Genomic DNA, 12,169 nt, shown 5'->3' with positions numbered 1-12,169 from the left:
GTACTCCGGTAAAATCCCGATTTCACCCGGAACGATTCCGATATCCAAATATAGGCTTCCAATATATCAATCTTTATGTCTCGACCATTTCGAGACTCCTCGTCATGTCCGTGATCACATCCGGGACTCCGAACAACCTTCGGTACATCAAAACACAAAAAACCCTAATTACGATCATCACCGAACTTTAAGCGTGCGGACCCTACGGGTTTGAGAACTATGTAGACATGACAGAGACACGTCTCCGGTAAATAACCAATAGCGGAACCTGGATGCTCATATTGGTTCCTACATATTCTATGAAGATCTTTATCGGTCAAACCGCATAACAACATACATTGTTCCCTTTGTCATTGGTATGTTACCTGCCCGAGATTCGATCGTCGGTATTCCAATGCCTAGTTCAATCTCGTTACCGGCAAGTCTCTTTACTCGTTCCGTAATACATCATTCCGCAACTAACTCATTAGTTGCAATGCTTGCAAGGCTTAAGTGATGTGCATTACCGAGAGGGCCCAGAGATACCTCTCCGACAATCGGAGTGACAAATCCTAATCCTGAAATACGCCAACCCAACAAGTACCTTCGGAGACACCTATAGAGCACCTTTATAATCACCCAGTTACGTTGTGACGTTTGGTAGCACACAAAGTGTTCCTCTGGTAAACGGGAGTTGCATAATCTCATAGTCATAGGAACATGTATAAGTCATGAAGAAAGCAATAGCAACAAACTAAACGATCAAGTGCTAAGCTAACGGAATGGGTCAAGTCAATCACATCATTCTCCTAATGATGTGATCCCGTTAATCAAATGAGAACTCATGTCTATGGTTAGGAAACATAACCATCTTTGATCAACGAGCTAGTCAAGTAGAGGCATACTAGTGACACTCTGTTTGTCTATGTATTCACACATGTATTATGTTTCCGGTTAATGCAATTCTAGCATGAATAATAAACATTTATCATGATATAAGAAAATAAATAATAACTTTATTATTGCCTCTAGGGCATATTTCCTTCAGTCTCCCACTTGCACTAGAGTCAATAATCTAGTTCACATCGCCATGTGATTTAATACCAATAGTTCACATCACCATGTGATTAACACCCATAGTTCACATCGACATGTGACCAACACCCAAAGGGTTTACTAGAGTCAATAATCTAGTTCACATCGCTATGTGATTATCACCCAAAGAGTACTGAGGTGTGATCATGTTTTGCTTGTGAGAGAAGTTTAGTCAACGGGTCTGCCACATTCAGATCCGTAAGTATTTTGTAAATTTCTATGTCAACAATGCTCGGCACAGAGCTACTCTAGATAATTGCTCCCACTTTCAATATGTATCCAAATTGAGATTTAGAGTCATCTGGATCAGTGTCAAAATTTGCATCGACGTAACCCTTTACGACGAACCTTTTGTCACTTCCATAATCGAGAAACATACCCTTATTCCACTAAGGATAATTTTGACCAATGTCCAGTGATCTACTCCTAGATCACTATTGTACTCCTTTTCCAAACTCAGGGCAGGGTATACAATAGGTCGGGTACACAGCATGGCATACTTTATAGAATCTATGGCTGAGGCATAGGGAATGACTTTCATTCTCTCTCTATCTGCTGCTGTGGTCGGGTTTTGAGTCTTACTCAACTTCACACCTTGTAACACATGCAAGAACTCCTTCTTTGACTGTTCCATTTTGAACTACTTCAAAATCTTGTCAAGGTATGTACTCATTGAAAAACTTATCAAGCATCTTGATCTATCTCTATAGATCTTGATGCTTAATATGTAAGCAGCTTCACCGAGGTCTTTCTTTGAAAAAACTCCTTTCAAACATTCCTTTATGCTTTGCAGAATAATTCTACATCATCTCCGATCAACAATATGTCATACATATACTTATCAGAAATGTTGTAGTGCTCCCACTCACTTCCTTGTAAATACAGGCTTCACCGCAAGTCTGTATAAAACTATATGCTTTGATCAACTTATCAAAGCATATATTCCAACTCCGATATGCTTGCACCAACTCTTATTTAATAAATCCTATTAAGGAATGCAGTTTTGTTTATCCATTTGCCAGATTTCATAAAATGCGGCAATAGCTAACATGATTCGGACAGACTTAAGCATAGATACGAGTGAGAAACTCTCATCGTAGTCAATACCTCGAACTTGTCGAAAACCTTTTGCGACAATTCTAGCTTTGTAAATAGTAACACTACTATCAGCGTCCGTCTTCCTCTTGAAGATCCACTTAATCTCAATGGCTCGCCAATCATTGGGCAAGTTAATCAAAGTCCATACTTTGTTCACATACATGGATCTCATCTCAGATTTCATGGCCTCAAGCCATTTCGCGGAATCTGGGCTCATCATCGCTTCCTCATAGTTCGTAGGTTCATCATGGTGAAGTAACATGACCTCCAGAACAGGATTATCGTACCACTCTGGTGCGGATCTCACTCTGGTTTACCTATGAGGTTCGGTAGTAACTTGATCTGAAGTTACATGATCATCATCATTAGCTTCCTCACTAATTGGTGTAGTAGTCACAGGAACAGATTTCTGTGATGAACTACTTTCCAATAAGGGAGCAGGTACAGTTACCTCATCAAGTTCTACTTTCCTCCCACTCACTTCTTTTGAGAAAAACTCCTTCTCTAGAAAGGATCCATTCTTAGCAACAAATATCTTGCCTTCGGATCTGTGATGGAAGGTGTACCCAACAGTTACTTTGGGTATCCTATGAAGATGTACTTCTCCAACTTGGGTTTGATCTTATCAAGATGAAACTTTTTCACATAAGCATCGCAACCCCAAACTTTAAGAAACGACAACTTTGGTTTCTTGCCAAACCACAGTTCATACGATGTCGTTTCAATGGATTTAGATGGTGCCCTTTTTAATGTGAATGCAGCTATCTCTAATGCATAACCCCAAAACGATAGTGGTTAATTGGTAAGAAACATCATAGATTGCACTATATCCAATAATAGTACGGTTATGATGTTTAGACACACCATTATGCTGTGGTGTTCCAGGTGGGACGATTTTGTGAAACTATTCCACATTGTTTTAATTGAAGACCAAACTCGTAACTCAAATATTTGTCTCTGTGATCAGATTGTAGAAACTTTATTTTCTTGTCACGATGATTTTCCACTTCACTCTGAAGTTTTTTGAACTTTTCAAATGTTTCAGACTTATGTTTCATCAAGTAGATATACCCATATCTGCTCAAATCATCTGTGAAGGTCAAAAAATAACGATACCCGCCGTGAGCCTCAACATTCATCGGACTGCATACATCAGTATGTATTATTTCCAATAAGTCAGTTTCTTGCTCCATTGTTCCGGAGAACGGAGTCTTAGTCATCTTGCCCATGAGGCACGGTTTGCAAGCATCAACTGCTTCATAATAAAGTGATTCCAAAAGCCCATCAGCATGAATTTTCTTCATGCGCTCTACAATATGACCTAAACGGCAGTGCCACAAATAAGTTGCACTATCATTATTAACTTTGCATCTTTTGGCTTCAATATTATAAAAATGTGTATCACCATGATCGAGATCCAACAAACCATTTTCATTGGGTGTATGACCATAGAAGGTTTTATTCATGTAAACAGAACAACAATTATTCTCTAACTTACATGAATAACCGTATTGCAATAAACATGAGCCAATCATATTCATGCTCAACGCAAACACTAAATAACATTTATTTTAGGTTTAACACTAATCCCGAAAGTATAGGGAGTGTGCGATGATGAACATATCAATCTTGGAACCATTTCCAATACACATCGTCACTTCACCCTTAACTAGTCTCTGTTCATTCTGCAACTCCTGTTTTGAGTTACTATTCTTAGCAACTGAACTAGTATCAAATACTGAGGGCTTGCTATAAACATTAGTAAAGTACACATCAATAACATGTATATTAAATATACTTATGTTCACTTTGCCATCCTTCTTATCCGCCAATTACCTGGGGTAGTTCTGCTTCCAATGACCAGTCCCTTTGTAGTAGGAGCACTCAGTTTCAGGCTTAGGTCCAGACTTGGGTTTTTTCACTTGGGCAGCAACTTGATTACCGTTCTTCTTGAAGTTCCCCTTCTTTCCCTTTGCCCTTTTCTTGAAACTAGTGGTCTTGTTAATCATCAACACTTGATGCTCTTTCTTGATTTCTACCTTCATCGATTTCATCATCATGAAAAGCTCGGGAATCGTTTTCATCATCCCTTGCATACTGTAGTTCATCACGAAGTTCTACTAACTTGGTGATGGTGACTAGAGAATTCTGTCAATCATTGTTTTATCTGGAATATTAACTCCCACTTGATTCAAGCGATTGTAGTACCCAGACAATCTGAACACATGCTCACTGCTTGAGCTATTCTCCTCCATCTTTTAGCTATAGAACTTGTTGGAGACATCATATCTCTCAACTCAGGTATTTGCTTGAAATATTAACTTCAACTCCTGGAACATCCATATGATCCATGACGTTAAAAACGTCTTTGAAGTCCCGATTCTAAGCTATTAAGCATGGTGCACTAAACTATCAAGTAGTCATCATATTGAGCTAGCCAAACGTTCATGACGTCTGCATCTGCTCCTGCAATAGGTCTGTCACCTAGCGGTGCATTAAGGACATAATTCTTCTGTGCAGCAATGAGGATAAACCTCAGATCACGGATCCAATCCGCATCATTGCTACTAACATCTTTCAACTTAGTTTTCTCTTGGAACATATCAAAAATAAAATAGGGGAGCTAAACACGAGCTATTAATCTACAACATAGAAATGCTAATACTACCAGGACTAAGTTCATGATAAATTTAAGTTCAATTAATCATATTACTTAAGAATTCCCACCTAGAAAGAATTCCCACTCAATTAATCATATGGTTGTCACGTGATCCAAATCAACTAAACCACAATCGTTCATCACGTGAAATGGAGTAGCTTTCAATGGTGAACATTAATATGTTGATCATATCTACTATATGATTCACGCTCGACCTTTCGGTCTCAGTGTTCCGAGGCCATATCTGCATATGCTAGGCTCGTCAAGTTTAACCTGAGTATTCTGCGTGTGCAAAACTGGCTTGCACCCATTGTAGATGGACGTAGAGCTTATCACACCCGATCATCACGTGGTGTCTGGGCACGACGAACTTTGGCAACGGTGCATACTCAGGGAGAACACTTTTATCTTGAAATTTAGTGAGAGATCATCTTATAATGCTACCGTCAATCAAAGTAAGATAAGATGCATAAAAGATAAACATCACATGCAATCAATATAAGTGATATGATATGGCTATCATCATCTTGTACGTGTGATCTCTATCTCCAAAGTACCGTCATGATCACCATTGTCACCGGCGCGACACCTTGATCTCCATCGTAGCATCATTGTCGTCTCGCCAATCTTATGCTTCAACGACTATCGCTACCGCTTAGTGATAAAGTAAAGCATTACAGGATGATTGCATTGCATACAATAAAGCGACAATCATATGGCTCCTGCCAGTTGCCGATAACTCGGTTACAAAACATGATCATCTCATACAATAAAATATAGCATCATGTCTTGACCATATCACATCACAACATGCCCTGCAAAAATAAGTTAGATGTCCTCTACTTTGTTGTTGCAAGTTTTACGTGGCTGCTACGGGCTTAGCAAGAACCGTTCTTACCTACGCATCAAAACCACAATGATAGTTTGTCAAGTTGGTGCTGTTTTAACCTTCTCAAGGACCGGGCGTAGCCACACTCGGTTCAACTAAAGTTGGAGAAACTGACACCCGCTAGTCACCTGTGTGCATAGTGTTGGAAATATGCCCTAGAGGCAATAATAAATTAGTTATTATTATATTTCCTTGTTCATGATAATCGTTTATTATCCATGCTAGAATTGTATTGATAGGAAACTCAGATACATGTGTGGATACATAGACAACACCATGTCCCTAGTAAGCCTCTAGTTGACTAGCTCGTTGATCAATGGATGGTCACGGTTTCCTGACCATGGACATTGGATGTCGTTGATAACGGGATCACATCATTAGGAGAATGACGTGATGGACAAGACCCAATCCTAAGCCTAGCACAAGATCGTGTAGTTCGTATGCTAAAAGCTTTTCTAATGTCAAGTATCATTTTCTTAGACCATGAGATTGTGCAACTCCCGGATACCGTAGGAATGCTTTGGTCGTACCAAACGTCACAACATAACTGGGTGGCTATAAAGGTGCACTATGGGTATCTCCGAAAGTGTCTGTTGGGTTGGCACGAATCGAGACTGGGATTTGTCACTCCGTGTAAACGGAGAGGTATCTCTGGGCCCACTCGGTAGGACATCATCATAATGTGCACAATGTGACCAAGGAGTTGATCATGGGATGATGTGTTATGGAACGAGTAAAGAGACTTGCCGGTAACAAGATTGAACAAGGTATCGGGATACCGACGATCGAATCTTGGGCAAGTATCATACCGATAGACAAAGGGAATTGTATACGGGATTGATTGAATCCTTGACATCATGGTTCATCCGATGAGATCGTTGTGGAGCATGTGAGAGCCAACATGGATATCCAGATCCCACTGTTGGTTATTGACCGGAGAGTTGTCTCGGCCATGTCTGCATGACTCCCGAGCCCGTAGGGTCTACACACTTAGGCCTCCTTTGGTTCACAGGATTTTTATAGGATTTTTGTAGGATAGGATATTTTTTGTAGGAAATAATCCTTTGGAGGCCTTTGGTTCACAGGAATGTCAGCCTATTCTTGTACAGGATATCTTCCTTTCCTTCACGTTTCACAGGAACAGAAAAAAGAGGTCCAACCTAATGGAAAACTTCCTGGCACGAACGACGCGCGCGGCGACAACTGTTCCCTCCCTTTTTTCGCTCGGTCGCTTCGCTCACCCGCGCACAAATAGAGAGAGGGAGGGGAAAAGAAGCAAAATCGACATGTCCAGCCGCCCCTCCTCTCCTCACACAGAACGGCGCAGCTCCCACCTTGAAGACCGACCGACAGGGAGGACGGCGGCAGACGGCCGAGCGACACCCCATCCAGGCGGCGGGCAGGAACCACCGGCAAGCTGGAGCATCTACCGTCGACCAGCTAGCCACCAAGCTCCAGCGGCATCCATCTGCCGCAAGTCTCTTCAGGTATGAATCTTTCCTTCTCTACTGATTTTCAGATCTGGTGCTAATTAATGGAGAAATAGTCCTGGGCGGCTGCTACAAAAAAGTCGGCTTATATCTGCCAGTTTTAAGTCGCCTCGATAGCCGTCCGATCGGACGCGTCTCTGCCGTCCGATCCAGATAGAAACTGGGCCAGGAGCGGTCGTTGCCACCGACAAATCGTTGCAACGACGCTCATGCTGCAACACAACAAAGACGAAAACAGACAACACCTCGCCTGGTCCCCCGCAGATCGCGGGCGGCGACGGCTATCGCTCCCCCACCCTCCGGCGCCGCTCCGCCACCAAAATTGAACATCCACAGGACATCTGGCAGTGCACCGCCGCCCCGAATCATCGCAGCGCTTCTCCCCCGACCCCTGCATCGACCCCGATGGCGCAACATATCTACAGGGATATGCTCGCCTCCGTCTCAGCTCCAACCTCCCATGGATCTGCTGCATCCAGGTGGACGGATCCACCTCCGGCGAGCTACGAAGCACCCGCGACGAGCAGCTACTGAAATCCGCCGGTGTTCTTCCCAGAAAAACCACCATCCGCAGCTACAGTCAATTCCGTCAATTCCTCTGCATATTGGGTAAGCTCCTTTACCCCCAGTGCACATGATTCCATTATTTGTTGCAATGGAGCTTCAGTTAGTAATGGAGTTTTAGTTAGTAAATGAGATTCAGTTAGTAATGCAGCATATTTCAGCACATTCAGTGAAAAAGAATTTTAATGGAGCTTCAGTTAGTAATGCAGCAGATTCAGTTAGTAATGGAGCTTCAGTTGGTAATGCAGCTTCAGTATACTGTCGATGAAAAATTTTCAGAAGAAATTTTCAACAAAAATGTTCAGTTTCAGTAGTACTAGTACTATTATGTTTTCAGTGGTGTGCATTTGAAAAAAAACTGAAACAGAAACTGTAGGCTGCTGCAATAAAAAAACCGAAAGTTCAGAAAAGTTTAGTTTCATTGACTTAACTCCTTCTGTAAAAAATGAAGAAGTTCAGAAAAGTTTTCATTGCCTAGATGATTACAGTGGTTCAGTAGATTGAGATTGTTGTTGTTGAAAAATTCAAAAACTATTGTTTCCACTATGGAGTGTTGAACTTAAGAAATGTGCATGATTGCTTCTTGCTTCTTCCTTCTTCTGTTGAAATGGTCATTACTAACTGATATAATTTAGCATTTACATACTGTTGCATAGAAGACAAAAAATGGTACTAGTATTAAAATCCCTGATGTATTGAGTTTTGTCGGACATTTAGGCTGCTGGTGAAGAGACAGGAGGTGAGGAGAGCTATGCACAACCACATGTTGCAACAAATGGAGGGATGTCTTCGGATGCCGGGCACAACTCAACCGCTGCAATGTACGATGATGATCAAGAGGATGATGATATTTCATCTCAGCCGCTTATGCCCTATGTTGGCATGGAATTTGACTCTATTGATGATGCCAAGGAATTTTATAATGAATATGCATTCAAGATAGGCTTTGGCACACGCATTTGCGCTTCTAAAAAAAGCCAGAAGAGAGGTCCTCCAACACTTATCAAGAAGGTTTTCCAGTGTGTGCATGCAGGGAAGCCAGAAAGTAAAGGGGACAGTAGCACTGCTTCTGAAGGGGTCTCAATGGGAGCAGCATCGTCTAGCAAACAGAATTGGTTTGAAATGGATGTCGGCAGCAAGCGTCAAAAGAATCGGCTGCTGTGACATGATTGCAAAGCTCACCTGATTGTTGGGATCAAAGGCATTAAATGGGCTGTATCACATTTTGTTGCAGAGCATACACACCCTCTAATGCCACAGCCGGAGCTTGTCCGCTACTACCGCTCACACCGCAAAATCCCGGAAGAAGATAAGGATCTCATAATGACTATGCATGATGTAAACTTCTCAACTTCGTCATGCATGGGAATGCTTGGAAGGGTGCATGGCGGAGACCGCAGGATACTACCATATGTCAAGAGGGATGTTTCAAACTTTCGGTCCAAGCTGCGACAAAACCTAAACCTCCGAGACATGGATTTCACAATTCAGTACTTTGAGAGGCGACAAGCTGAGAACCCTCAATTCTACTATGCAAAAACAGTTGACAAGGAGACCAACTCTGTCACAAGGCTCTTTTGGGTGGATGGGAGGACAAGGGCATTGTGCCCCAAGTACAAAGATTGTATCTTCTTTGATACAACATTTCGCTCCGATTGTTGGAGTGAACAACCACTTGCAAACGGTGTTGCTGGGTTGTGCACTGTTGCCAAATGAACAGATTGAAACTTTCAAGTGGGTGTTCCAGCATTTTTTGCTTGCGATGAACAATGAACACCCATTAAACATTATGACCGACCAAGACAAGGCCATGGAAACTGCCATATGTCAAGTGCTGACCAACACGGTGCATAGATGCTGCAAATGGCACGTCCAATGAAAAGCACGTGAGAAGTTGGGCATGATAATGAGTAAGGATGAGGTTTTTGAGCAAGCTTTCTACACTTGCATCAATGATTCTGACACGGTTGATGAATTTGAAGAGAATTGGCAGCACATGATACATTGCTTCGACTTGGTTGATAATAGGCATCTATGCAACATGTGGAAGACTCGTGAAACCTGGGCTCCAACATTCTTTTGGAAGTGTTTTTTCCCCTTTACAAGCACTACGGGGAGGTCAGAGGGACTAAACTCCTACTTCAAGACATTTGTTAATCCTCAGGACTCGGTCTGGAGGTTTGTGCAACAGTATGAGGTGTTGCAAGAGACTATGCTAGACCGTGAGGACAATCAAGCTTTCATTGGAGCAGCAACCACAACCCCGCTTTACTCATGGTACAGAATTGAGCGTCAGGCAGTTGGTTTCTACACCCGTAATGTGTTTGGCAAGTTTCAAGCAGAAGTGATTGCCTCCACAGGGTTTGTGATGAACCAGGTTCCTTCTCCTGACATTGGAAGAATGAGATTTGAGCTCTTTTCAAATTACTATGAAGACCCCAAGATATTTACAGTGAATGTTGTGCTGGCAGAAGAGACATTTGAGTGCAGCTGCAATTGTTTTGAGATGAATGAAATCGTATGTGCACACATCATTAGAATGATGGTCCACCTCAATGTCCAAGCTATACCGCAACGCTACTTGCTAGAAAGGTGGTCAGAACAAGCAACAACACCAACAGGTGGTAGCGGCCATCTTCTTGATTTCGCGCTCCCTTCAAACAATACACTCAAGTACAACTCGTTGTGCAGAAAATTCACATGGTTGGCCTCCCAAGCTTGTAGCAATGACGTTGCCTGCAAAATACTAAATGATGCAGCTCATGCGCTTGAGCCCATTATACTTGCAGCTAGGAGAGGGGAACTACCAGAGCAGCAGGAAGCGCAACAGCACCAGCCAGATCATCATCAAAGCACAACACAGGGGGAAGCCAGCAAACAGCAATGCATCAAAGGGGGCCAACTCATCAGCAAAAACATCCCCAGATGCAGCAGCAACAGACACCACTTGAACCAAAGCAACAACAGCCAAAACATCCAGGGGAGAAGCAACCAGATTGCCCCACGCAGCAGCAACAAGCGGCTACCACACATGTAGCACACGATACCGGGGAGGTACCCATGCTTCAAAACCCAGCACGTGTGCCGAAGAAAGGGCGACCGACAGAGAAGTCTAAGAGAGGAAAGACTTTACTTGAGCAACGAGAAGATGCTCAAAAGAAGAAGGCAAAAACAGATGAGAAGAAGAAAGAAACCAAGCCCAAAAGGAAACCTGGACCAAAGAAGAAAACATATATCTGCTCGTATTGCAAAGAAGATGATCACAGTGTTGTAACATGTGAGTTGTTGAAGGCTGCAATGGCTGTTGAGAAATGCAACTACTGTAAAGAGCCTGATCATGCAGTGAAGCATTGTCCCTACCTAAGGTCTGCGATGTCAATGGAGGCTGGTGTTAGTAGAGCAACAGATCTTAGGCTCTGAAGAACAAATTAAGAGAAGAAAAATGACTGAAAATGCTTTCCTCTAGAGTGTTTGGTGTCCCTCCAGAATGTATGCAATCTCAAATGAACTGTTTTTTCATGGTAGTTTTTGTCCACATGAGAAAAAGCCTGCTTCAAACATGTAAAAAGAAGTCTCTTATTTGAACAACATTTATGCTTAATTTGTGTGTTGGGCAACTGAGGATACATATATTTACAGTGCTTATAATGCATTTAATTTCACAGAATTTAGTTTTGTTTCTGTCTACATATCGGTGTTTGACAAAAATAATGAGGTCTTATTAAATTTGTCTATATCATATATTTGTGCTTCCTTATACTGATGGTCCACCGAGACAAAACTGAAAAAATAAGAGCAGAGTCATCCTTGGAAAGCTATCCTGATGCTTCAATTGGAGAACAGAGTTACTGGGTGAACATATTTATGCAAAAAAACTTGATTTCTTGAGTAGAAAAAAATGCTCCTTGTGTGAAGAAGCGACGAGTTGGAAACTAAAAATATTCGCTATAGGGGCTCGAATGCTTCCTGGAAGCATTTCAAAAAGAAGAAAAAGGAAAAAATGTGAACCTCTATGTAAAACCTAGTTAGAATTTAGAACCAATGGCATTGGTTTTCAATAAACTCAAAACTATATAAAAATAATACCGAAAAAGTGATAGTATATGCATCACATGAGCATATGTTGCATTCGGAGTTCAACAAAAAAAGAAAAAAGTATACTAAAAGAAGCAAGTGAGGGTACAAAAGAAATTTTTCATTAAAATGTGTTGTATCAACATCCATCCAAGACATGAAGCACACGTCGAATACCGATCCAACAAGAGGGTTTGCGTCCGTTACATTGAGTCTACATTCTTGTTTACAGCAAAAGTTGTGAACTACAACCCACAAGATAGTTAAGGACAGGCACAAAAGCTCCCCGGAAGAACAAACTCCATCCACCCCCTAGATGTT

The 12,169-nt window shown here is 41.9% G+C and overlaps 1 pseudogene; it reads left to right on the top strand.

Annotated features, from left to right (window-relative positions):
* The window catches only part of LOC119358054, a 28,523-nt pseudogene extending 17,712 nt beyond the window's left edge, over positions 1-10,811 (top strand).
* The last annotated feature ends 1,358 nt before the right edge of the window (positions 10,812-12,169 follow it).

Source organism: Triticum dicoccoides, chromosome 2A (assembly GCF_002162155.2).
Source record: "Triticum dicoccoides isolate Atlit2015 ecotype Zavitan chromosome 2A, WEW_v2.0, whole genome shotgun sequence".
NCBI lineage: Eukaryota > Viridiplantae > Streptophyta > Magnoliopsida > Poales > Poaceae > Triticum > Triticum dicoccoides.
Note: the sequence above shows the minus strand (reverse complement) of the source record. Positions and strands in the feature narration are given on the sequence as shown.